The sequence below is a fragment of the Dasypus novemcinctus genome, chromosome 11, assembly GCF_030445035.2.
Source record: "Dasypus novemcinctus isolate mDasNov1 chromosome 11, mDasNov1.1.hap2, whole genome shotgun sequence".
Lineage (NCBI taxonomy): Eukaryota > Metazoa > Chordata > Mammalia > Cingulata > Dasypodidae > Dasypus > Dasypus novemcinctus.
In genome coordinates this window covers 113,912,507-113,938,958 of record NC_080683.1, presented here as the reverse complement: position 1 = coordinate 113,938,958, position 26,452 = coordinate 113,912,507, and the positions used below count along the sequence as shown (strand labels likewise).

At 39.1% G+C, this 26,452-nt stretch overlaps 1 long non-coding RNA gene across 1 annotated transcript; it reads left to right on the top strand.

Annotated features, from left to right (window-relative positions):
- The first annotated feature begins 11,735 nt into the window (after positions 1–11,735).
- On the top strand, positions 11,736–23,576 carry LOC131280464 (uncharacterized). The gene is made up of 2 exons (XR_009188069.2): positions 11,736–15,867; positions 22,835–23,576. It is a non-coding gene; the product is annotated as an uncharacterized lncRNA (long non-coding RNA).
- Positions 23,577–26,452: the final 2,876 nt, after the last annotated feature.

Genomic DNA, 26,452 nt, shown 5'->3' with positions numbered 1-26,452 from the left:
ATAAAGCAGCATTACAAAGTTGTTCTTATATGGAAGACAAAGAAGGCTGAAAGAATTAATATAGAGATGTTTCAGGCAGTTAAAATTATTTTGATTTTTAAACTTTTATGTTTCTGGTATTTGTAAGTTTTTATAATGTGTAATTTGTCATGACTTACTTTCTTATTTGAAGTAAATACTCACTTTTAGATTTAACTTTATATTCCTAATTTTGTCCTTATTTTCTTAAAGAGAGAATTTTAAAATGTATACGCTTCAGTCCTCACAGTACCTAGATCAGTTCCCAGACAAGAGAAGAGAAAAGAAATCAGGAATAAAATATCAAACCTGAAAGGCAGTGGATACGTGGTTGATACTTAAGGAAACACCAGAATGAGTTAAAACCTAAGCTGCTAGTAGTAGAAGCAAAGAAGCATACATAAGACCCAAGAAAGGCTCAGGATGTGAAGAAACTAGTTACATCTGAAAACAAAGGAGCATGTGAAGCTGAAACTAAGCCCAATTGAAGTCTACTTAAGAAGTGTTGATATTCCAGATCCCATTTCAACTCCCTGTGGAGATGGTGTCAAAAGAACACTGGACGTGGGGACCCAGGTCTGCCTGAAACATAGGCTTGGTCCTGATGTGGAGACTCTCTACCCCTTAATCCTTGGCTCCAGAAATATACTGGCATGAGATTGGAGAATTTCCCTTTGGGAAAACTCTTTAGTTGAAAAGAAAAGTTCACTAGGTACTGACAGTTGGAGCAATATCCCCTTTCCCCAAATCACCTACAGCCCAGTCACCTACAGAGAAACCAACCAATTAACAAGCTCTTCCTAAAAATCACATTTTAGTGCCTTATCCAAAATTAATAAAAGATGGCCAAGAAAAACCAAGAGTTTAAGCATGGCCTCTAATGTGAGAGATAAAAAATGAAACGGAGAGAAAAAAATTGGAGGAGATAGAGATGATACATGTAAAAGAAAATGAAAAATAACCAAAAATTAAACAACAACAAAAATGCATAATAAAAGCCATGACAGAAAAAGAATATGGCAGATATTAGACAAGAGCAGGATGCTAAATACAAGGGAATTTCAGGAAAAAAAGGAAAGAATTCTGGAAAAAATAAATGTATACTTAAAATGAAAAACTTTATTTAGAAGTTCGGAAAATAAATTAGATGACATTTTCCAGAGAGTAGAATAAAAAGATAGTAAGTGTCAAAAAATAGAATTTAGAGAATGTGTCCATATTGGCTCTTGCAAGAAAGATTCTGCCATCCCTAAAAAAATGAAATGGAAGGGAAGATATCATCAAAGCAAATTTTTTTTAAATGTCCAAGAACTGAAGAACATTAATTCCCTAATCAAAGTGGCCTGTATAGTGCACAGATTAATGATTTTAAAAAGTACATCGAAATATACAGTCACAAATTTTCATTATACCAGGTATAAGAGAAGGTTCTGAAAGCTTTGAGACAGAAAACATTCAGGTGCAAAGACAGGGACTCTGAATGACATTAGACGTCTCCTCAGCATCACAGCAGGCTAATTGCAATGGAACAAGGCCTTTTAAGTTTTCAGGGAAACACATTTCAAATTTAGAATTCTGTACCCCAGCTAAATTATTAATCATTAAAAAGGTAATATCAAAAGATTTTCAGATAATTGAGTCCTATGAACCCTTTTCAAGGAAGCTATTATAGGAAATAAAAGAGAATAAATCAAAAAAGAGGAAGATACAGAATTTGTAAAATAGTGAATGGCACACAGAAAAGAGAGGAAGCAAATTTCCAAGATACTGGTGAAAGGAGATTCCATTATAAAGCTGAGCAGCATGCCAAGAGAGCAACTATTCTTCCAAGAACATGATCTATTTTGGTGTATGCTCCTAGTGAGCTTTAGAAGAATGGAATATTCTGCTGTTATTGGATAGGGTACTCTCTAGATGTCAATGCAATCAAGCTGTCTGATGGTGCTGTTCAGGTCAATTATATCCTGACTGATTTTCTGCTTGTTGAGCTATCCGTTACTGAAAAGGGGATATTGAAGTCTCCAACTACAATAGTGGATTCAGCTTTTATTTTTAATTTAAAGATTTATATTATTAATTTACTTCACCCCACCTCATTGCTTGCTTGTACTTGCTGTGTCTGTATGTCTTCCTTGTTTCTTTTTTGTTTGTTTGTTTTTATAATGCCCTCCTTTGAGGCTTTTTGTGTGCTATCTGCTCTCTGTGTCCATTCACTGTACCTTCTTCTGTATCTGTATTTATTTATTTATTTCCCCGCCGCCCTTGCGACTTGTTGGCTGTCTGCTCTCTGTGTCCATTCACTACAGGCTCTTCTGCATTCTCACTTGTCTCCCTTCTTTTTGTTGTGTCACCTTGCTGAGTTGGCTCTCCACAGCACCTGCAGGCTGGACAGTGCTCTGTAGCGAGCGGCTGAGCCTGCCTTCACAAGGAGGCCCCAGGACACAAACCGAGGGCCTCCCGTATGGTAGACAGGAGCTCATCTGATTGAGCCACAATCGCTTCCCTTCCTTGTTTCTTTATGAAGCATTGGGAACCAAACCCAGGACCTCTAAAGTGGGAGGGAGGCCCCTCATTGCTTGAGCCACCTCCATTCCCTGCTTTGTTATGTCTCTCATTGTGTTTTTCTTCTTGTGTCCCTTGTTGCATCATCTTGTTGCATCAGCTCGATGTGCCTGCCCATTGCATCAGCCCACTGTCTTGCTCATCTTCTTTAGAAAGCCCCAGGAACCAAACCAAGGACCTCCCATGTGGTAGGCAGGAGCTCAATCGCTCGAGCCACATCCACTTCCCAGATTCATCTATTTTTTTTTTAGGTTCTATCACTTTTTGTCTTATGTATTTTGATGCTCTGTTCCTAGGTGTATTCACTCTTCAGATTGCTCTTCTTGGCAATTTGAACTCTTTGTCATGGTGTAATGAACTTCTTTATCCCTGATAATTTTCCTTGTTTTGAGGTCTGTCTTCTCTGAAATTAATATAGTTATTCCAGCTTTCTTTTGATTATGATTAGTATGGCATATCTTTCTCCATTCTTGTATTCTTAATGTATTTGAGTCTTTATATCTAAAGGAGGATCTGTGTAAACAGCATGTAGTTGGATCTCTGTTTCATCCATTCTGAAAAACTGTTGTCGTTTAATTGGTATATTTACACCACTAACATTTAAAATAATTATCAATGTAGTTGTATTAATATTTTCCATATTTTTAACTGTTTTTTTACTTATGGCATTTTGTTCCTGTTTCTTTTTTCCCCTCTTTTTCTGTCTTCTCTGGTTTGAGTATTTTATGATTTATTTTATTTCATCTCTTAGCATACCAATTATCCTTCCTTTAAAAAAATTTTTAGTGATTACACTAGAGATTCCAATATACATTTTAAATTAATCTAAGTTCACCTTCAGGCGGCGGACTTGGCCCAGTGGTTAGGATGCCCGTCTACCACATGGGAGGTCCGCGGTTCAAACTTCGGGCCTCCTTGACCCATGTGCAGCTGGCCCATGCGCAGTGCTGATGCGCGCAAGGAGTGCCGTGCCATGCAGGGGTGTCCCCATGTAGGAGAGCCCCACGCGCAAGGAGTGCGCCCCGTCAGGAGAGCTGCCCAGTGCAAAAGAAAGTGCAGCCTGCCCAGGAATGGCACTGCACACACAGAGAGCTGACACAACAAGATGACACAACAAAAAGAAACACAGATTCCCATGCCACTGACAACAACAGAAGCGGACAAAGAAGACACAGCAAATAGACACAGAGAACAGACAACTGGGGTGGGGAGGGGGGAAGGGGAGAGAAATAAATAAATAAATAAATAAATCTTTAAAAAAAATTACACTATAGTTCTTCACATGTAGTGAAGGTACGTTATAACAGACTATTTATTTCTCCCTCCTTCCTTTTATGATATTGTTGTTACTCATTTCCCTTATTCATATGCTATAGTAACTCAGTATATTGTTATTATTATTACTTTAAATCGATAAATTATAGATGAATTAAGAACAAGAAAAATAGTGCATCTTATTTTATCTTCATTTGTTCCTTCTCAGATGCTCTTCCTTTCTTTATGTAGTTTGAGTTTCTGACCTATATCATTTTTCTTCTCCCTGAAGAAATTCTCTTAACATTTCTTGCAGGGAAGGTCTGCTGGCAATGAAATTCCTCAGGTATGGTTGACTGAGAAAGTCCTTTTACTTCTCCTTCACTTTTGAAGAATAATTTCACAGGACATAGAATTCTAGATTGGCATTTTTGTTGTTTTTCAACACTTTAAGTATTTCATTCCGTTTTTGTATGCGAGGTTTCTGAGAAGCTCACTGTACTTTTTATCCTTATTCTTTCATTTTCTCTTTATCTTTGCTTTTCTGCAATTTGAATTTATTTTATTTTGTTTTTTTATTTCAGGTCAATTTTTTTTTGCTATTTGTTTTATATTTATCCTGTTTGATGCTCCCTGAGCTTCCTAGATCTGTGATTTAATGTCTTTAATTAATTCTGGAATTTTTTTTTTTTTTTTTTTGCCATTACTACTTCCAATATTTTTTCACCTCCTTTCTCTCTTTCTTCTCTTTCTGCTATACCTCCTAAAGTTGTCCCATAGTTCTTTGATGTTCTGTGCTTGGCTTTTTCATTCTCTTGGCTCTTTGTATTTTGGTTTGGGAAGTTTCTTTTGGCCTATCTATGAATACTCTGATTCCTCTCTCCTCTCTCAGCTGTGTCCAGTCTACTGATAAGTCTCTAAAAGGCATTCTTCATTTCTGTTACAGTGTTTTTGATTAGTAGCATTTCCTTTTTAGACTTTCTTAGAATTTTCATATCTCTGCAAACATTAACCATCTGTTCTTGCATGCTGCTTACTTTTTCCATTAGAGCACTTATACATTAATCATAGCTACTCTAAATTCCCTAACACCTGTGTCATAACTGAATCTGATTCTGATGACTGCTTTCTCTCCAGACTGTGATTTCTTGAATTTGGCATGGCTTGTCATTTTTTGGTTGAAAGCTAGACACACTTCATCAGCTAATAAGATTTGAGGCAAATAGGCCTCTCATATGAGGTTTTATGCTACTATGTTAGGAGTTGGACTTCTTTAATGTTTGCAGTAGCCGAGGGTGAAAGAGACCTCACATTCCTCTGGTATCCTCCCCTCTTTACTTTTGGCTCCCCTAAGTACTCCTCCTCAGTGAGATTTTGTGTCTTGAAGCCCTACGAATGAGGTCCCCAGGAGTTCCTCACCCTCAGGCTAGTCCACAGACAGCCTCCAGCAATTCTTCAAATTTTTCATTTAAGTGATCCTACCAGTTTATGGCTATAGAGGGATCTGCTCCTGGTAAGCAAATCTCAGATGTGACTCTTAGATCTACCTGTCTTTCCAGATTTAAGGGTGTATATTGGCCCTTTGCTGATGGGTTCGAGATGCATAATTGATTTGCATTTTCAGGTTTTACTTGCTGTGAGGATGGCAATTACAGCTTTCAAAGACTTTACATGTTGGAGTGAAAACTGGAAGCTTCTTAGCAGTGCATTTTAAATCTTGATAAATATTGCCAAATTGCCTGCTGGAAAACATTTGAACCAATTTACTTTCTAATCAAAAACATATATAAATTATGTAAATATAATTAGTTTTAAATGTCTTGAAATCTAAGGACACTTGCCAGTATTTGACTGTTAGAAAAACCCCTAAGTTGGTAGATATTAGACAAAGTCTTAGAAAGAACTAATCCCAAAAGTCAAATGCATTTTTATATACTCACACATCTTATTAAATTTTATTATGTTCTTGGTGATTTTCTATTTTGATGTCCAGAGGAACTCATTGGTTTAATATAGGAGGAAAGTATTGGGAGTAGAGGGTACTCTTTTTTAATTTTAGAATTCCTCAGCTTTGCTAGTTCTTAGTTTAAAAAAAGGTATGGGAAAAAGGGCACTGATTTTGCTGAGAAATTGGGGGATTTGTATGTATCTGGACTTACACATATAAATATGCCAGAATTTTCCATAAGTTAGAGATCACAATTGAAACCCATGACCTTGGTCCAGCTCCAGGAGCGAGCATTGTGTGCATGCAGCTGACTTCTGCACAGGAAATAATCCTTAATGTCTCCAAACCCTGCCTCTTCTTTCTATTTAAAAACAGATATATTCTCCATTAGTTTCTCTTAATTTCTTTGACTTTTGCCAGTAAAGTAATAAGTGCTTTTCTTTCCTGATCTATCCTGTATAGAGATGATGGAGCAGTACTGAGTAGATTTTTCTCCCTTCCCCATAAAAGTTATTTTTCCATAAATACTTTTAATGCCCATGGAAAATACACTTCAAAATACAGTAAATAATTTTTAAGTCAGCGAATAGGAAAGTCCTAGGAAAACAATGATCTTTCTGTTGACCACCCTTCAATCAGTATTTTACCTCACTGAAATTTTTTTCCTGAAAATAGGAAACCTTTGGTGTAATGTAGACTGGATGAAAACAAAGGTGTGAAATATATTTCTGAGTCAAAACTCAAAAGAATATTGAGGCAAATAATTTGGTATAATCAAGTTTAACTGACTCTAAAATTGAGTGAAGTAAAGACTATTTTAAATGGGCTACTTCATTATTGTTCAGAATTGCAATGTTATTTGTTCACTCCCTCTGGTGTAATGAATGAAAATGAATTCAATATTCTAAATTATATCAAAAGGCTCTCTAAGGCAAGTTATAGAAAGGAAAAGAAATGTGAAGCAATTCCAAAACTCTTACTGCAGCTCCATTTCATTAAACTCTGTGTTCATAAGATATTGTCAGCTACAATGAAAATGGACTTTATTAAGCATCACCATTTCATAACATGGAAGACATAAAAATAAAACAAGTAGCAGCAGATGCTGAGGTTGGAACAAATTGAAGGGAAGTTATTGCCACATTTCACATGCTAACATTGCTTTAAGTAGTGTTGAAAACTGTCCAATATTCAAGTACTTTTGAATAATTCAGACTCAATCCCTCTGACCTTGGAGGTATATGGTATTTTCTAGTTTTAAGAAGCTTCTAATGCAAATTCAGGCTTTCATCTGGATGCTGACTCAATTCTTTCCGATGTTCATTTCCTTATTTCCTTTTACTGAAAACATTTCAGGACCCAAGGATTTGCAGTAAACATGAATTATGATTTCAAAAAGAGCTCATGTAGTCAAAAGTAAATTCAAGGATAAAAATGGATTCTTACTACATGAATGCAGGCCTTTCACCCTAAAATCCCTCTATTTCTGTTTCAACACAGTTTTTGAGTGGGAGAATGTACTGAAATCACCCACCTTGCAGCTTGCTTCCCAAACCAGCAGCCTAGAAGAAGAGGGATTTTACCTGTTGTGCACATAGGCAGCTATAGTCAAAATGAAGTCCTTGGGAAGTAGCCTTGTTCTATTATCTTTCCTCAAGTCAAAATGAAATCTCTCAAAAGGTTCTCATGCTAAATATTATGCTTCAAAGTTCATAAATCTCATCAAAACTGCAGCACCTATAATTTGTGTCTTCCTTTTGTTCTCTGGTTTGAACAGAAAATATCATTCCAGAGAGAAAGCTCTCAATCCTAAAAACTTAAAAACTTTGTTATCATGAGAAGAGCAATCCCAGAGATAACAGTGCCATTTTGACGTGCAGTCCTCCTGATGAAATGACCCTAAGCTTTTTACAAAGGTCTTGAGGAGAATTTAGTCAATATCACGAAGATGAGGGAGCTAACAGGAGGCTTGTGAATTTATAGACTGGGATAAACTACTTTCAATAAGTGTATGTCAATTGCTAACAGTGGGCCAGATTAGAGGTTTATTTCATTCTGAGCAGACTAGGAACAGAAACAGGGATTGAAAAGTGTTTCAGTTTACTAGGCTGCTCAAAACATATACCATGAAATGGGCCAAGTAAAACAATGGGAATTTATTTGCTCAGGGTTTTGAGGCTGGGAAAATGCCCAATCAAAACATCATCAAGGTGATGATTTCTTCCCAAAGACCAGCATTCTGGGTCGATCCTGGCTTCTCTGTTACACGACAAGGCATATGGCAGTGCCTGTTGTTCTCTCCCTTCTCTTCAGGGTATCGTTGATTTCAGATTCTTGCTTCTCTGGCTTCCTCTCCCTCTGTCTGAATTTTGTTCCACTTCTTAGAACTCCAGTATTAGGGTTAAGACCCATCCTGATTGAGATGGGTCACACTTTAACTGAAGTAGCCTCATCAAAAGGTACTACTCGCAATGGGTTCACACCTACAGGAATGGATTAAGTTTAAGGACACTTTTTTCTGGGGAACGTACAGCTTTGAACCACCAAATGAAGGAATGGGAAAGAAAAGTAAAAAGTAGAGTTGATATTTTACTGTTGTAAAGAGGGTGATTTCGTATTGGTGACCCACCCTTCCATGTGATAGCAAGGAAGTAACACAGCAACAACCAACTAACATGTGACTACAAATGGTGCTGGTGTCAGCTCAAGCAGCTATGCAGTAGGGTACCAGGTTTTGTTGAGGATCATGCCCTCATTCTCTTTCTTCTTCCTCAGTTCATTTCAGCTCCTGCATTTCAAATTTTCCAAACAAGGGTATGCCATTGTTCAGCACTAATGTTTTGTTTTCCTTCTCCCTCTTATTAGTGATGGTTCCAACTTTTTTAGTGGCATCCTATAAGAATTTAGGGTAGGATTCACCTAAAAATGCTTATATAGTTCTTCAATCTGTTTGTTGAAGATACATTACTCCTAGCTTGTTTGATGCAATTAAGTGGAGCACAATATAGATAATGAGTGAGAGCTCAGTCTCTCATGTGAGAAAGCTTGGGGTCATGCCCCATGTCCACCATTCAAGGGATAAGGATTTTTAAACAAAGTGCATGTATTCTCTAGGTCTCTGTTTTCTGATAACCTTCAAATGAGTCTAACTATAGAGTTAGTTTTGGGTCAATAATAAATGAGTTTGGGGAATAAATGATTCATGAGTTTTGGGTCAATAATAAATGAGTAAGTTCCTCTTTGAATAGTGCTTAGGAGAGATTATGGCATATAGTAGGCACTCAATGAACATTACAATAAACATATAGATAAGCAAATGTCGTTGCAACTATCCTCTAACTAGAAGAGAAATGAATGCAATATCCACACTTTAAGTGATTACTCAGGAGTGAGAAATTTGAGATGTCAATACGCACCCTACAACATGAGCTGAGTGGATGGATTTCAGACTTCAAGCCACAAATTAGAGCTCACAGAAGAATAGCCTGCTCTAATTCTAACAGGCTGTGAAGCTTAAACAAAATCCATTAGGTCTAAGGCATCAGATAAACTTGTGATATTGTTAAGGTCAATTTGAATATAAAGACAGTACTGCATCCCAATGAGAGTTTCTGCCACTCAGGTGTACTCCCGAAGCTTTTATCAAATTAAGTAACAATTTAAAAAGAAAGAAAGAAAAAAAAAACTAAGTCCAAAAACAGAGGGTCCATATGAAACTGTTCCTTGTAGGCTGACTTGATAAAATAGATCTTTCATAAACTTCTTTTCTAGACCCACTGAGACTTGTACTTTTGGCTACATCTCACAATTTAGAAAAATCAAAACGTGAAAGAATCAGTCGTTTTCTAGGCAATTACTCTTTGCTAATATTGAGTGAACTTTGCATTTCTATACCTGTTTTCTTTTATTCAAAAGTATGACATGTTTGAAAGACATGTGCTAAGTGATACAAGAATTCTTCAAATTAGGCTCACTGCTCAAATTTTGTTCTTTATGATATCCTTTCGTTGTATGATAAAGTCATGTAGGATCAAAAGAAGTCATTTATTTCATAGCAATAGTTCATTTATTATCATTTGCTTGTTTATGTCTACTCAACAATGCTGTAGCCCAGTCTTTGACATTTATTACTGAGAGTTAGCAGATGACATAAAAATAAATAAACCCCTAAGCTGAAAATGGGCTCTTTGTTAATAAGTCCAGTTGAAATTTTGATAGAAAAGTGGCAGTTAAAAACTATGTTTAAAACAAAGATTGTGGATGATGCATGGTTTTCAATTATCTATTCTTTCCTTTTATTCCTTTACCACTGATTATCAAGATTTGACTATAAATAACTATCCAGATGCAGAGGCTGAAACTGCCAATCACCATTCCCTGCAGTGTCTTTTATGAGTTCCTGGATGAATGCCTTTTGGATTTTTCTGTTAAGGAAGTGTGTCCAGCCTGCCATATGCTAGGTACTTCAATATTAACTCTTTTTCCTCAGGACATTCTAGTTTAATATTTACAAAGTCACAGAAGGGACTTATACAATAATACGGTATAAAATATTGATATCATCACTGGAAATTTCTACATCCTGAGATAGCATTTTCTAACTTAAAGTAGGCAGAAGAAACCATTCTCAGATACTTCTAGGAAAGACCTGTAGTATCTGAGGGCCGGATATCACATATTGAAGGCTCCAAGGACAATATTTAGCTACCCTCCCTCCCACCTGCACAGTTCCATCTCATTTCCCAGCTAGCAAGGGAGACCTTCGTTTTCCTACTCAACACCAAAAATAGGAAATGGGCTAAAAATCAAAATGGGTCTTTGTTGTAGGATCTTGACTGAGTGAGATTAAAATTGACAATAGTCATCAAGACTTCAGCTCAAGTTATTTCAATCTTCATCTCTAATTTAATAAAAAGTCTTTGGCCCACGCTGCTAAATCATCTCTTCAGATGTGTTTCCATGTGATTGGTTTGTCTTGCTGCCTAGTTTCTATGAGGCTGGGTTATAAATTGAGCTGCTAGAGACTTTGCTGGTCCCAAAAAGTTTTCTGAAATAGCTCTGTGGTTAAAGTAATTAATAAGTATTGGGAAGAAGTAGATTCACCAACAAATGTTCAAGAGAGAATTAGAAGTATCCGTCCATTGTTGCCAGGGTCAGTTCCCTGGGCAGGTGACCTTAGCAGTCAGGCAGAGCCTAGTGCTCAGAAGGGCCTCCGGCCTGGTTTGATGATTTCATCTTTAGCGTCATGTTTTGTAAGTGATGTCTGATGGGACAGTGAAGGTCGTGCATGAACAGAGGAGATATGCAATATCATGCGTAACTGCATTTGCCATGGCCCCTGGGAAGAGGTCCAGGGGTCCCACAGTGTGTGGAAGTTCACTCTTAGGTCCACAACCAAGTAAGTGGGAAACAGGGAGGGGTCTGACAACCTCTAGAGGTCAAGCTCTCCTTTCCAGTGAGAATTCACTTTGAATGCAGACAGAAGGCAATTGGGTTCTAAGAAATATGAACAACCAAGCAATTCTATCACTTCGTTTCCACTTCTGTTACTTCCCTGCATTAGCTAACAGCATATGAAAGAAATCATGAAATAAAAGAAAGGAAAAGATGGGGCAAGCCATAGGTCCTTTCCTTTCAGCTCTTCCTTGCCCATCAGTAAGGCCAAGGTAACGAATGTTGGTAGAATTTGCATATATTGAGAAGTGAAGTAAAAACACATGAATTTGTTCTGTGCAGGGCTTCCAAATGTACTGGTAAGAATGAAATGCATATACATATATGAGCTATAAATATGAATTGTGTAATTTTGATGATTCTGCACACAAGTTAAATGCTTTTATATTTGCATTTAACACTGGCATTGCACAATATAAACATAAATGGTAAAATCCATGCTAATAATTTAAATTTTTTTCCTTATTTAGAATAACATTAAACAGCAAATAAAACATACCATGAAGACAAGAGAGAGGTTGTAGAAGAAAGGAAGACAGTTTTAAATTTTAGTATCTTTTGCAGCATGTTTTTTCTGCTTTTTGAACATGGGTTTCTATACATTTACTTTGTGCTGGGCCTTGAAAACTATGTAGTTGACCCTGGTTGCTCGAGAGCCTTCTGCCTCTTGACCTGGTGAAGTCTTTAGGAGGTGATGTTTGGGAAGAATGGAGGGGAGGGGAGGCACTGAGGAACACCTCAGGCCCTGTGCACTCTCCTATTTATTGTTTTAATGAAGACCTTTCTTGACTTTTTGAAATTATTTTAATAATGGTCATTTCTGTCAGTTTTCCAATCCAAGATTGGTCTCAACATTTCTCCTCATTTCTGATTTCTAAGTACACAGGATTCTTTTGTTAACTTGAGTCACCTTTGCTGAAGTTACTTCCTATAGAGTTAAGTTCAAGTGCTTATATGCAACCATCTGCTATCAAAACCTTTTCCTTTTCATTCCATTTTTAATCTCATAATTTGAGGTCACTAAATATATATCACACATATCCTGCAGAGTTTGATTCCCTCGCTCTCCCTTTTTTCTTGTGTTCTGATTTCTTTCTCATTTTTTCTTAGGTGCACAGAACTGCAGTTAGGACACAGACCTTTGTAGATGCCCCATTGGTAACATCAAAGGAAAAAAAAAAGGAGCCATATTGCTAATGCTTTTTAAATTTCTCCTAAGAGGGCATAACCAACCTGCCAAGGTGTCAGTAATATTTGATCTTGGTCTTCAACTCTAGTTGTCTTTTATCAACTTAAGTAAATCTTTCTATCTTAGCTTGACATCAGCATGCTGTTTCAAAATCTTTGATCCCCAACCTTATACTGTATAATTCCTTTAGTCTTAGTATCAGAACGTGCTGAGACCCAAATCCTGTTCCAACTTCTTTGATCTATATCTTAACAGACACTTCAAAAAAAGTCAGGAAGGTCTTCACACCTTGCCCCTGCACACGTGCTGTCTTAGTTTCTTAGGGTTGCTGCAACAAAGTACCATAAACTGGGTGGCTTAACATGGCCATAATTTATTCTCTTACAGTTATGGAAACTAGAAGCCAAAAATCAAGATGTTGGCAGGATCAGGCTCCCTCTGAAACCTGTAAGGGAAAATACTTGCTTGCCTCTTCTAGTTTCTAGTGATATCTCAGCAAATCTTGATGTTCCTTGGTTTACAGAGCCATCACCATACCTATACCTATAGTGATACACTATAATATATACTATATATTCATCATCTCTACCTCTATCTTCATATGACTTTCTTATCCCTTTTATCTATCTATCCCCATGTTGAACCCTCTCTCTTCTTTTAAGGATTCAAGTCATATTAAATTAAAGGCCTGCCCTATTCTAGTATGATCTCAACTTAACTAATTCCATTTGCAATGACCCTATTTCCAAATAAAGTCACATTCTGATTTACTCTGGGTTAGAACTTAGGCATATCTTTTGGGGGGCACAAGTCAACCCATGACACATACCCTGCCTCATTTCTATCTTGCTCTTACCGTTCTATCTGTAGCTCCTTGAGGTTGCCTTGTATTTTAGGCTCTGCCACCTTTTCTTGTGTTAGTCCTGCACAGAATCTCCTTCCCTGTCTCCTACTCCTAGATATTTCCTTCTCAAGTTTGATGTATCACATCAGGCATTACCTCCACTGGATACCTTCCCTGCTCCCAGGGTGGGCTAGAGTATTGGTTCTGTGGTCCACGCTACTTGGGGATCACTCTGTCTCAACACATTCTCTATTTATACTGAAAGGATCTGTTTATGGGATTGTCTTCAGTCCACATTGTGACCTACTTGAAGGTAAGGATATATCTTTTATTTGCTGCAAGTGATATATACCCCTAGGCTCACAGCAGTTATTTAGAAAATTTTTGCCTGTATTAGATATGTCCAGTGTAATAGGTGATACCTTTTCTGGGCATGATATATGGGGTCTCATATGTTGGATATGGATAAAAGTTATACAACATATGGATAAAAGTTATACACTAGCATTATTCTCCTACAATTTTCAAAGTCCTATGATCTTAGAACTGGAAAGACCCCCAGAATGTCCCACTCAGTTCAATAAATGTCCCCTTTATTTTATCATTTTATTTCATTTTATTCTTTGAACCTAGGTTGAGATAAGGGAATGATGAGGAAGAAATAGTTTCACATATCCTTTCTACTGAAAGTCAATCACTAATATAAATTCTCTTCTCCAACAGTCTATTGCAATCAAGTCAGAAGTAGAGGAAAGGTTATCAGAAACCTTGTTAGATATAGGTTTGGGCAATTCTTTCCCCAACAATATATCAAAGAAGATGCCACAAAATCCCCAGATATTCAAGAGTTATCTTACTAGCTTAGCTGAAGATAAGGCATTTGGAGAGCAGTTTAGCTAGGTTTTTTTATTTCCTGGTACTTCTGTGATTCGTTTTATTCTTGGGAATATTAACAGCATGGATTGTCATTTTCGTCAGTGACCTGCGTCAGCTACAAGATTGACGTCTGTTCCTTTTAGACCAGAAAAAGTACACTGGGTCCAAGCAGTAACTTCCAGGTTTTTTAAGTTTTTCAGTTCAGTATCATCATCTCCTTGTAGATCTGTGACATTTGCCCTCACATCAACACACAAACACAGGTAGGGCCTTAGCCCTCTGGTGATGGTGAGCGCCAACCTTGATGGTCTGCTTGGAGACTGGTCACTTGCCTATATACTTAGTGGAACCTGTCTGATGAAGAGGACCTTGGTCAAGAACCCAAAACCTGTGTATTTCCTTCACGATCTGCTCTTTATGAGGCCAGGGCTCCCTAACCTTGTTTCCTCTTTCTTCTGACTTTCTCTATTTCTAAAAAGAGGCACTGCCTTCCTAACAATGCCAACTTACTAGAGGCCAAAGGAATAAAAATATATGTAGAGAGTTAAAAGTTCATGCAGATGAAAAATTATCATGTTCACTTTCCTATCCGTGCTAAGTGTTAATTGTTTGTCTTCCTTTGCATTATAGGCTGGGTTAGCCCAGATGGCATAAAGCAATGAAAGACAGGAGGAAGTGTCCAGTGAAAAGAAAAGGTAGAGTCAAATGGCATTGACTTTTGTTTCTCCAAGTACTGATTTAGATGTCTTTGTCTTCAGAGAGAATCTTTATTGGATCCAGAATGGTTTTCCCTGGAAAGAAAATGGATTTGCTACGTTATAAAGCCAGGACAGTGGATTGCAAGTGTTGTCACCTATGATCTGATAAGGTGGATTACTTCCCCTTCCCTAGTTCTGATCTTTAAGAGTCAGAAATGCCCCCACAATGGACCCCAGAGGCTAACCTGCTTCTGTGCAGGTTCTGTAGACCCACAGCACCCAGACTCGCCGTTCAATATCAGCATCTGTGGTCTGTGGCATCATGCCCAAAGCAGAAGCTAAAGCAGTGAAGTCTTCCTGCTTCTAAAGTCATCGAGCAAGCACATGCCCACAGGTCACCAGGGTGCCTTTGTGTTCCTCTGCTGGCATAACTAGCACTCCATCAGTGCACCAGGGTGGTGGAGGACTTGACTGAGTTTCATTTTATTTTTAAAGTTCCTTCTTGGCGCCAGACTCACTGGAGACACACTGACACACAAAGCTTGTCTTAGCACAATGTGATGCCCTTTACCTAGCATGAGGGCGAGCCTCAGAAAGGTGCTGCCTTCCCCCAGAACAAACAACGGAAATGCATCAGGAGAGCTCAGTCGCAGATAGAACACACACTGTGAAGCAGGAGCCTCCCTGGGATTCTGCAGATGAAAGCCGAGTTCAATGAACATTGTGTTTCAAAGCTGCTTCCTTTTGCTCTGCGCATGCTGCAAAAGGGACATCCCACTTGCGTCTGCTGACACAAAGGAATGCTGCGCCTGGGAGATCTTATCAGGCCTTCCTGCACCACAGCAACAGAGCTCCAGTTGTGTCTTGGAAGAATCGCTCATTGTTTCAGGGGACCGACTGGCTCCTTTGGGTGGGATCTGATGGCACCTCCTGGAGTGGAAGTAGGTGGCTGGGCGGTCAGCCAGCACCATGACCCAGCTTTCTGGCTTTGGGGAAGTCAAATATAGGAGCAAACTTCACCCAGGTCTGTTGAACAAACATTTAACGTTTAGTTATTAAAATCTGTATGTTGTTTACTTAAAACAATTGACAAGCTCCACATTTGACAAGCAAAACATAGAGATCACGTCCAAAGCTTCTTTGTTAGTATAAGCAATTTGTTCTTTGCTTTTAATCACATAAAGGTGGTTGATTCTGATAGAAGTGAGAAGAATCTAGGAAAGTATTTTGAAAATAGATGTTTAATGATTCAAAATCATCTCTGGAGAATCTAGGTACTAATAAGTAAATACATATAAACATTTATGACCTAAACCTCTAAAATAGATACTTGTTTCAAGCCTGAAAATCAATCGCATTCATATTTGAAAGTGTAAGTTAATAAAATTTGGCCAATTCTAGATAATGTCTCAGTTGCTTAGGAAATTCAAGGCTTGGACCTTTTCCCATAAGAGAAAATTGATGGGTCCCTCTCACCTATATGGAAAATAGAATTTAGAGCTTCTTCTCTTCCCTTTTCCTTTTCCTAAAGTCCTGCTGCAATAATTAATAGGTGTAAGAACTATATAACTGACTGTAAGCCATGAAAAGAAAAGGGGCGAATAACAGTGCACATGATTAATCTTTTAATACCTCTATCCTGCATCTTTATGTTGTCCTTCCACACATGGCCTTTGCCTTAAATGCCCTCATATTCAATAATTTCAACAATAAAAAACTACTTTCACTCACTCAGTACAAGTTCTGGGGATCAATGTATTACCCAAACACCATCCCTGCTCTTAATATCTCATTATAAAGAATTACTATATGGTGTCATTAGTTCTATATAAGATTCTCTTCCCTAAGTGAACTGAGCAACTTGAGAACAGGAGCTGGGTCATATTCATCTTGTCATCTCCAATGCTGAGCACAACGTCTGGCCCATATTAGAATTTAGTATATATTTAGTGAAAGGATGGCTGGCTGGTGGGTGATTCAGTGGATGGATAGATGGATAGATGGATGGATTGGTGGATGGATAGATAGTGACTGGAAGGCTGGATGGATGGGTGGTGGTTAGAAGGATGGAAGGATGGATGAATATAGGGTGGATGAATTGGTGGGTAGATGGATGGCTATACTGTACTGCTTAGCACAGTTGCAAAAGGGGATTTAATTCAAGCTGTATACATGTTTCCTGGTCTGACCATATGTGCTAATCCCCTGGGCTTTTACAATCCCATCTTAGATTCATAGAATGAAGAGACTTTCAAGATCACACAGTCCAATTCCCTCATTTTGCAGTTGGGGAAATGAGACTCAGTAAGAGAATCTGATTTATCCTTAGGCACATAGCTAATAAATGATAGACCTGAGTTAATATCCAGACAAATGCCCACTACCTGATGGTGCTCTCTCTAACTCATATTTGAAGATTTAAGGCATCCAATGAAGCAATCTGTCACTTCTGACTTCTCTGGGCCATATGAGAGCAAACTCAGCTAGAGCAACAACAGGAGAAGGAGCAAAAGTATGGGGCTGTTGAATCCACACCAGCTGATGGTACTGGGAAAAGATAAGAGCAAGAATGACACATCTTCATACAAAAGATGTCATTCCATATCTCCCTCAGAATATGACGCACTTAAAATTCAGTGGGTGGTGCCCCAGCCCCTTCCTAGGGCCCCTCGTTACCCTCTGGAAATAGTGCTGCCCAGCGCTGTTCCACCAGCCAAGCCTCTGCCTACCCTGATTTCTGCTTTATGCAGAGTCCAGGCTTTGGCAGCCCTTTCCAAAGAAGCTTATGCTTCTTCCCTTAACGGTGAGGGTGATGTGATGATACTCTCCCTAAATCCCAGGATATAATTTTTGATCACTTAGATTTTTGTTTCTTTGAATTCTGCTCACTCACATTGAATCTAAGTGCTTGAGCTTGACCTGTACTTAAACCAAAGGTTGTTCATTAAGGTTTTGATATTTTAGAATGAACATAAAGCAATATAGCTGAATCTTGAAATAATTATGCTGAGTGAAAGAAGCCAGACAAAAAAGGGATCCTAAATGGATATAAATTATAAAACTCTAGAAAATGTCACTGATCCAAAGTAAGAGAAAGCACATCAGTGGTCGCCTGGTGGTTTTGTTTGCTAAGCTATCGAAAGCAGATACATAAAATGGGTTGGCTTTTTACAATGGGAATTTATTACCTTACCAGCTTGCAGCTTCAAGGCAGAGAAAAAAGTCCAAATCAAGGCATCATCAGGCAATATTTTCTCCCTTAAAACTGGCTGCCAATGATCTTGGACTTCTCTGTCACATGGTCAGGCACACAGCAGCATCTGATGGTCTGTCCCTTCTCTTCACGGTTTTGTTGCTTTCAGTCATTTGCTTCCATGGTTTTCTCTCTCTCTTTTGAATTTCATTCTGTTAAAAAGGACACTAGTAAGAGGATTAAGAACTACCCTAGGATACACCTTAACTAAAATAGCCTAATCCAAAGATGCTTCTTACAATAACTTTATACTCACAGGAATTAATTGGCTTGAAGAACATAATTTTCTGAGGTAAATACAGCATCAAACTACCACATCTGGGGAGGCAAGGAAAAAGGATAACAAAGGGGCACAATAGAAGTTTTGAGGGAGAAGAATATATTGACTATTTTGATTATAGTGATGGTTTCATGGGTGTATGCAAACATCAAAACTTATATTGTACAATTTATATATGTGCAGTTTATTGCATGTCAATTATACTGCAATAAAAGTGGTTTTGTTTGTTTTTTAGAAAATGTAAACTTTTAGAATTCAAAAAAATACTCTGAGTCAAGATTCAATGAGAGAAGCAGAAACACTGCTCATGTTTCTAAATATGCCCATTGCAGAGTGACAATGGTCAACACCCACCTCAGCCACAGAAATAGGCAATGCTGCATGTGGGAAAGGGGCTTAAGGACATGAACATTTGTAACAGTTTAATGGCAAAATTGGTCATACCAATTGATCTGCTAACTGTAGAATTTTAAAGTGTTTTTGACATAGTATCAGTTAAATAACCATGTAAAATTAATTGAGTAAAGAAGGAAGGAATGACTTCTCTCCTCATGGATATTTGGCTAACATTTCGTTCTATCTCAAAGAATTCTGAGCCCCCTTCTCAACAGCCATTTTGGTCCTTGAAAACTTAAACCCTGAAAAAACAAAGAAGGGAGGAACCCATAACAGAATGGAAAGAGTTGAGTTTTTCCATGCATGGTCTGGACACACCCTCATGCAAACAAAGCTTTTGGGCTAAGACTGTATTTTACAAAATGGAATAAAACACTTGCTACTCCCTGACAGACAGACAATGAACAATGGGTCTCTTGTTGTTCTTTTTAACCCTCCAAAGTTCAGTACCGGGGGGAAAAGCATTTTGTCATGTGTTTCCAAGTGTCTATTTTCTCTCTGGAACTCAGAAGTCGAGCTGCTGTCACAAGCAAAGTACAGTGTGTTAGCAGCTCTGAGCCCTTGTCCACCCCTGTCCATCCCACGTCTGTCCACCACAGCCAACCGGCCTGCTCTGACAGGAGGCACTAGGTGGGCTGTTCCAGAGGAGCTCCCAGACACATGTCCTCGGCCAATGTGGTCCCTCAAGCTCTGCAGTCTGCCTGGTGTCACTTCAATAGGAGGCAGGCAGAAAAAGATGCAAGCATCTTGTCAGCTTTGTGTCTCACAACCATCTCCTGGGCTCATAATATGGACCCAAATGACCAAGGTCCCTGAGTACACATCTCAGGCCTCAGTGCCTGGTGTCTTTCTCCCTAAACCTCTTCAAATCACTTCTCTAAAAAGAAAAAAATGTCTCTGTACTATTGTCATCCTACTGCTAAAACAAATTGCTCAAGCTGTTGCCTCAGATGAAGCACTCAAAAAATGTCAGAGGTGGTCTGGCTGTGGATGAGGAACAGCTATCTTTTTATTCTAAAAATGATGAAACCTAGCTCCTCCATTTTCTTTTGTATTTGACTTTCTGACTGTCCAGCCAAAAAACAGCAAGTAGCTTACCCGGGGTCCCATCCTATACGCTGTTTGGGTGCTTTATAGTTTCCAAAGAGCTTTTTCATAAAACGGTCTCATCTGATCCTCAAAAAATCCTGTGGGGCGAACAGGGTGGATGGATACTCGAATCACCACTTTCCATATGAAGAAAGAAGAGTAAATAAGGCATATGGGGGGCAGTGGGCACCTGAGGTGGTTCTGCTTTATAGAGGTGGAGCCAGAATCCAATCCAGGCTCTGGATTTCAACACCAGATTGCTTGCTTGTTTTTGTTTTTTCTTTTTCATCACACCAAGCCACTTCAGTAAAAGAAAGGTCATGCATTTTCCTAACTCGACATTTTTTAGGTTAAATGCTTACACAGTTACAGCTTCAAGTGTGGTGGTCTCAGTAGCTATGCTTATTCGAAAATGATTTTTCCCTGCTAGTGTGATCATTTTCTTGCATACCCAGGATTCCTTAAATAACATTCATAGCACCCCCTTTCACTGTTTCCTATCCTTCTGTCCTCTCTCCCTTTCTCTCACTCTCCTTTTCTGTCCCTTTCTTTCTCCCTTTCTCCTCTCTCTCTCTCTCTCTTTTTATTTCTATACAGTGAGTGGGGTATGAAAGCAACACATGACTGGGATACAAGAACTGACTTTGAGGTATTACAATTTCACATAACCTCCATGGATCTCTGTTGTTTCTTCTGCAAAATTCCTTTTGTTAAAATAATGTAGTTTTTTCCCCTACACAATAAGGAATAAAGGAGCAAGAATGTGACTGATTTTCATGCTGATCAAAAAAGGTATAAGTTTAAAAAAAAATGGGAGCTACCTAATTTGTAAATTTTCTTAAGTGAATGTAATCAAACCATGTCAGTCTACAAGTCTAATATTTAGTAATTTTTATTTTTTAGTGATTTCAAATCACTTTTAATATGAAATGCCAGGACAGGATATCTAAAATTTAGAAAAGATAGAAGCCAGAATTCTAGCTTTCCCCTCTTCACCATTATCAGCACCTGCTAATTTCTCTCATGGATAACTTTTATTTTTAAGCTCAAATCCAATAGTCAACAAAACAACAACAAAGGGGAGAAGAAGTGTGATGGTCATTCTAGCACTGGTTATTTTTCTGCTTTTCCTTTTTTAAGCTCGGCATCAGCCCATGATGGAGTGTTTAAGGACTGACCAGGGAAGTGGCTCAACTGATAGAGTGTCTGCCTACCATATGGGAGGGTCCAGGGTTCGATACCCAGGACCTCCTGACCCATGTGGTGAAACTGGCCCACACGCAGAGCTGCCTCCTACAAGGAGTGCTGTGCCACAGAGGGGTGCCCCTGTGTAGAGGTGCCCTATGCACAAGGAGTGCACCCTGCAAGGAGAGCCGCCCCATGTGAAAAAAGCACAGCCTGCCCAGGAGTGGAGCCACACACACAGAGAGCTGAGCCAGCAAGATGACATAACAACAACAAAAAAAGAGACGCAGTTTCCCGGTGCCACGAGGGTGCAGCAGACACAGAAGAACACACAGCAGGTGGACACAGAGAGCAGACAACATGGGGGAGGGGGGAGGGTGGAAGGGGAGAGAAATAAATAAAATAAATCTTTAATAAAAAAAAAAGGACTAACTAGAGTCTAGCTCCATTTATGCTGTATACAAAGGTTCTTCCTAGGGAAATACTTTTAATTAGCTACAAATCCATGTGTTCTATAGCCGTGTGCTCTGAGTCCAGCTGCATAACTAGATAATTAATTAATAACTTAATTAATTGATAATTATCTTAGTGAGACTTGAAGAACTGAGTAAGCACGGACCATCTCATGGGGCTCTGACAGGTTCTCCAAGCCCTCCTGGCTAGATGGGTGAGTAGATGTATCAAGGGCAGCTGGGAAATGTGCTCTCAGCCAGGCTGTAGATGTGAAGGGGACAATGGCTTATTTTATTGATGAAACTGAGCCATTAGTAAAGTCGAGAACAAAAGCCTAACAATGAGAATGAATAACATAAAAGTATCATTCTCAGACTCCCATTATGCTCTTAACGACTGGATTATAAAAGTCAAGTGTTGCAGTGTTAGCAACCTGAAGTGTGCAAGGAAGTCCCTTGTGCAGAATGTCCTGAAATGGAATCTGAGACCTGTTAGTACAAAAGTGCCCTAAATGTTCTTATTAGGTGAGGGCAAGGAGAAAGGGGAGAACGCTAAAGTAACTACAGCCCTCCAATCACATGCAGAAAACAGCAATTTGGAACAAAAGAAAAAAAAAAAGAGTAGAGATAAGTGTCACAGCAAATGAAACTGAATGTGATAAGCCAAACTCCACACTCCTATAAGAACAAGGTGTTCCAAGGAGTGATAGGCTGGACTTCTAAAATGCTGTACAAAGAACAATACATCCTTACCAAGCATCTTACATTTCCTGGGGATTTTCCTTTTGGTTTGGTTTTGCTTGGCTTTTAATATTCATTGTAATGTCTGATTTAAAAAGAAAGAAGAATGACCATCAAGAATAAAACAGATAACCGACAAAAGAATACTATGTAAATGAATCACTACCAGCTACACACAACAACTTGGATGAAAGACAAAAGCACAGTATTGAGCAAAAAAATGTCACAGAGGAATATGTGTAATATGATTCCATCTATACAAAGGTCTAAAGCAGGTAAAATTAAACAGTATGTATTTTAGGATTTCGTACATAGGGGTTAAAACTATAAAGAAAAGCAAGAAACGGCTAACAAAAAATTCAGGACTGCTGTTCCTTGGGGAGAGGGAGAGCAGGAGAGCAGAGCGGGAGATGTGACTGAGGGGGCACAGGTGTGTCACAACTTCTGATGATGGTTGCCTAAGTGTTCATTTTGTTGTTATTCTTTCAACTGAACATACATGTTCATCTACTCTTCTAAGTGTGTGATTTAGAAGTCTGATTTTCTTCAAAAGGAAGAAGGGGTCAAATCTTATCATTCCTTTTCCCTTCTTCAGGTGCTGACATACCTGTCTTCTGAGGGTAGACTTCACCCCAGGAGATACCTATGAAGAAGCTCAAGATGAAGTTTCCAGACTCATAGACAATACTGCCAAGGAAAAGGAGTACCGATCAAACCAACGAATCAATCAATCAGAATAAACCCTTGGTTGAATGACTTTTGAAAGTTGGCCTCTCTGTATTGCCTGCTATGGCCGACAGCCAAGGCCATCTGAACCGAATCTCTTTCCAAGCATAGCTCCCCTGGAGGCCCCCTTTCCTGGTTAAATACCAACCCCGGGGTCAGCCTTACCTTTCCCGCCTTTGAACTCAATTACCACATTCCACGTGCCCACCTTGCTCGCCCTCTTGCGTAGTTTGGCCTCCTCCACGAAGCCACTCTGATAACCTCCGTCTGAAGTGCCCTGGCCCTTTTCTGAACAGTTTAACAACTGCCTATTTAATTCTCCCAGCAGCTAACCTTGTGTGCCCTGAAACACCTCCTAGATCTGTATTTCCTATCCTTCCTTGCAGGGAGCTGCACCCACATGACTGAGTTCTGCCCAAAGATGCCAAAGGGACACAGGACTGAAACCTCCCACAGAGTCCCTCGCGCCCCTTCCTTCCATCATCAGGGGTTGCTGGCAGGAGACCCGGTGGCGTGGTCCCAAGTCCTGGGAACGGCAGCACCACATCAGGGCTCAGCAAACTTTTTCTGTAGAGAATCAGACAATAAATGCTTTTGACTTTGCCAGCCTAGGTGGCCTCTGTGGCGTAGTCTTCTTTTTTTCCTTACCACCCTTTAAACATGTAGAACCCTTTCTTAGCTCCCAGGCTGTGGCTGGATTTGACCTGAGGGCGCTAGTTGACCCCTGTACTAGATGGAAAGTGGAAAGACCATGGATTTCTGAAGGGCTATGGAAAAAAATCACACCCCCCCCCAACTGCCTCCCACTCCCTACCCTACCCCATCCCTGCAACTGACTCATTGGGCTGTGCAAAGCGTGATCAATACTTGCTTATCCCACGTAGCTTTCGCCGAACAGGAGCTGTGGAACCTTCTGTGGCAAAATGCAGTAAAGGGGTAAACAACAACTATTTGGTGAATTTGAACCTAGGAGAGATCCAATTTAAAGAAAGTGGGGCCCCTTTGCCCCAATTAGTCTTCCTGACTCGAAGTTCTCTTCCATAAAAGGTCATGTACACTAGATCTATCTTACTCGCTACCTTACTTTGGCCAATGTCTATGCAACCATCATGACCTAATCAGTCAGTCCAAGCCCTAAAATCCAACAGAAGAATCCAGGTGGAGAGAGAACGAAGAGGAGATCCTGGAAGAGCAGAGAGAAAGAAAACGCATGTTTCACCACATACACTGAGTCTGCAGAGCTCCTGGGAACTTCACATCTTTCTGACTCATGTTACTAATGCTGCACTGATCCTCAACCTCCCTCCCTCTCTTCCCCACTTTTCTGAAATAACCCACACCTGTGAAGTTTCTGCCCTTGCTTTCATTTCAGGCCCTACTGAGGCCTGGAACTAACTGAAATCAGCATGCCCAGGCAACCTTTGGTTCCAAGTCAGAGTGGTGTAATGAAAGGTTTCAGGTGGAAAACGCCCCACCGCAGACTGGTTCACTCAATCTCCATGCCAGGACGGTGCAGTTTCCCATGTGAAGAAAGTACTTCCTCACCTGTATCAACAGGTTTCTTTCCTCTAAAACAGCAGATTACATTTGTTCTGACACTATGCTGCTATATCCTTTCCTATGCTGACATTTGTTTTGTCCCTTGAAACTGCAGACAAGAGCAAGTTACTCTTCCTCCAAGACCCTTAGCCTGTAGTTACTAATGTGGCAAGCCTGGGAGGTATAGTGGGGCATCAATATCAACCGGGGTGCTAGCAGATTCTTGTACCGCTTCTCTCTTATCCACTTCTAGAAGCAAAGGAATGAGTCTCATTTTTGACTGTTGCCTAAAATGTGGAAGAGGGACATTATAGCTTTCCTATAGTTGGGTTAGAAAAAGGATCAAAGAAAAAGGAAAAAGGATCAAACCCACTTTATGTTGGATTCACACCTCCTTGTCTCTGAAATCATATTCATGTATAGATTCTTTGACTTAAACAGGCCTTATAACAGATCTTAATTCTCAGCAACCACATACAATGTGCTCTGAATGGCCTGTTCATACATTAGCTTTGACTCCGCCAGCCTGGATTAAAAACTGGGTGAGCTAGTATTAGTATAATGTTCACAGCTCATTGGTTAATTCTCCCAGAGAACCAGTGTTTTACTTGGTCCTTCAAAAGTGGTCACTGTGAGCCTTTATAGAACAATGGAAAATGCAACCAAAGAAAAACTAACCTCCATTCCTGCCACCATGGAGAACTATGCTTAGGGGCTGCAGACTCCAGGGTGCCATTTATTGGGCTAAGATGCTGGATGCTCCACACCTGATCTAATGCTGCCAGGAATCATGGAGGCTGGGGGAGGAGGGCACAACCATTTCACCATCCCATAACTGAATGAATGAATGTCACTTGGGCTAGTTTAGAATGACCAAAGAGGTAGAGTAGAACTGACTTTATGATCACTCTCCTACTACCTCTCCTCTAATGAATCACTTGAAATATAACTCAATAGAAAAGAGCAACTGTCCTAGAAGTTTCTCAAAATGTTTAATTCATAGGTGAAATTTTGCTTATTTAATCAATTTTTAAGGATTTCTAGCATGTCTTGCCACAAAAAGAGATGAAAACACAGGCAGTTTTAAACTTTGATTGTCTTAAAAGAAGTTTTGGCCCTTGTTAAATTTTGTTGGAAAGAATTCATAGAAAGTTACTGTGAAGTAACCATATTCTTAGAAAGCTGCTCTCTCAAGACTCAACTGGGTCAGTTTTGAAGTTATTCCTGGAGCTAGATGCATTTGTTCTCTCTCAGTATCACACATTCTGACATATTACTTCACAAGTTCTTGGTCTTTTTCTAAAACTGATAGGGCATATGGAAATGCTAATGATCCAGTGGGTAAAATATGCTTATGTCTGCAAACAACAGACATTAAGAAGGTGCCCCAATTTTACTGTGAATCTTCCTAAAAGTATTAAAATTGCAAACCTGAACTTGACATAGAAAAAGTACAAATGATTAGACCATTAAAACTTCTCTACATTTTTCAGCATTTTTCAATGTTTTCATTTTCCTTGATATGTAACAGCTTGGATCCTAGCCTTAGATCATGACGTTCTATACTATAGGACCTAAATGATTAAAAAAAAAAAAGTAGGAGAGGTTTCTGAGAAAAATTTGGCTTCTGTTGTATACAGCCGTATTTCATCAACAATGATCTCTACCTTAGTTATGGTCTAATTTTAATATAAATATGAGGAAGATTGTCTTTTAAATGATCTCAACGTCATTTAAAGAGAAGAGTAGAATTTATCCAGTCACGAATGTCTCCATTTATTTTTTACAATTCTTTGCAATTATTTTCAGTTATTTTAGAAATTAACTATCAAACCATAAAAATAGCCTTACAGTCTATAAATGATATGTTATCTTCAAACCGAAGATGATGTCTTTCAGTGCATGAAAAATCTCATTCCTTGGATTGCTAGTCCATCTGTCCAGAACA